A 2,013-nucleotide genomic window follows, 5' to 3' on the forward strand; every position below is an offset into this window, starting at 1 on the left:
TGTGTGATTCTTGGAGCTGTGAGCTGAACTAGCCACTTTTTTTGTGGAAACATAATTTTTGCTTGAAAGAAATGGCAATCTGGTTATTCAGACTTGGGTATTCGGTAGACATTTTCTTGAAAATGAATAAAATGATCCTGTCACTTCAGACAAAATGGTATTGGTTGCCAATGATATGATTCAAACTTTCAAGTGAAAATTAGAATCTTGAAAAGCTTGTTTGCTACCATAGCCTTGACAGTTTCCCAATAATTTAATATTATTGTGATGAAATTGGGGATGATATTTTCAAAAATATGATTTTTAAAAATATTGTGCAATGAGCCATCAATATTTAGAAGATTTGTATAACTTGGTGAGCCAATATTTTTCAAATGAGCAATGCATCATGCTACAAAATGGTGCAAGGATAACATAAATCTATTTGAAGTGCAAGGCAGATCAATAAATAACAGCACACCAAAAGTTTATTGATATGGCTTTAAATTTTACATCATGACTAGAAGTTTTGAGTTTTGGTGTGTTTGTAAGAAGAATATGCACAATTATCTCAAAAGACTATTAAAATACTGTTTCCTTTTCCATACTGTGTGAGGTCAGATTTTCTTCATTTACTTCAACCATGACAACATAAATACACACTTTCATCTGAGACAGCTAATAAGCATATAACTATTGGTAATTCGAGAAAAGACAAGTTAAAAAACCATGAGATACCGTTTATATCCACTAGATTGGCAAAAATTGTAAAGTCTGACAATACTAATTGTTGATAGAATCCTGCCAATGTGAGAATAAATGTGTAAAATTTGTGAAACAATTTGGTGGTTGTTATCCTGTAAAATACGATGCTGTGGGCCGGGCACGGTAGCTCACGACTGTAATCCCAGCACTTTTGGTGGGTGGATCACCTGAGGTCAGGAGTTTGAGACTAGCCTGGCTAACATGGTGAAATCCCGTCTCCACTAAAAATACAAAAAATTAGCTGGAGGTGGTGGCAGGCACTTGTAATCCCAGCTACATGGGAGGCTGAGGCAGGAGAAAGGAGAATCATTTGAACCTGTGAGGCGGAGGTTGCAGTGAGCAGAGATCGTCTCACTGTACTCCAGCCTAGGCAGCAAGAGCGAAACTCCGTTCCAGTCCTCAGTGTATCTGTGGTTCCAGTCCTCAGTATATCTCCAACATAAATGAGAGCACATAGGCACAAGAGGACAATACTCATAGAATGAACATTTGTAAAAACAAAGAACTGGAAATAACTCCAATGTCTATTTGCAGGAGAACTATAAATAATATCAGGTATATTCACAGAACAGAATGTTATACAGAGGTGTAAATGAGTGAATACATGTACAGCTATATGCATTAACATAATGCCTGTGATGTTTGAACTTTAGGAATGTAATATTGGGTAACAAAAGCAAGTTACAAAAGAATATATATATATAATATTATGTTTCCAGTTCTTGTGCAATATATTCTGTTCATTCTCTAAGGTTATTATGAGAAATAGATTTTTTTTCTTTTCCTCCTCGCATTGTTCTCTGACACAGTTCTTTGTGATTTGCTTGTTTTCATGTCTACCTTCATCTTAACGGTTTTCTTCCTGTGCCTAGTTATCTTTTGGTGCCATTCATGTTCAGAAATAAGGCACTAAAAGTCTTACTTGTGCTTGGGTGGTATTTTTCAACTTATCTTGCTCCCAGTGGCTGGCTGGGCAGAGACCTGGTCGTTCATTGGAGACCTCCTCAGTGTTCATATCTGATAGTCGTTTACCCAGAGAGGTATACCCTAATCATCCCCTGGATGGGTGTTGACCTGGCTACCAACATCCCAGACCCAAGAAGAGGGGGTGAGCTGACTGTTATCTCACTGTCTGGCATGCAAACTTTATCTATCTGTTTTCATATGTGCTTTATCTCCATTTTTAGCTGTGATGGTTGTCTTAGAATCCTCTCGTCTTCCTTATTCATTATCTCTGAAATGAGCAGTTCTCAAAGTATGGTCTACAGG

The sequence above is a fragment of the Mandrillus leucophaeus genome, unplaced genomic scaffold (assembly GCF_000951045.1).
Source record: "Mandrillus leucophaeus isolate KB7577 unplaced genomic scaffold, Mleu.le_1.0 Scaffold279, whole genome shotgun sequence".
NCBI lineage: Eukaryota > Metazoa > Chordata > Mammalia > Primates > Cercopithecidae > Mandrillus > Mandrillus leucophaeus.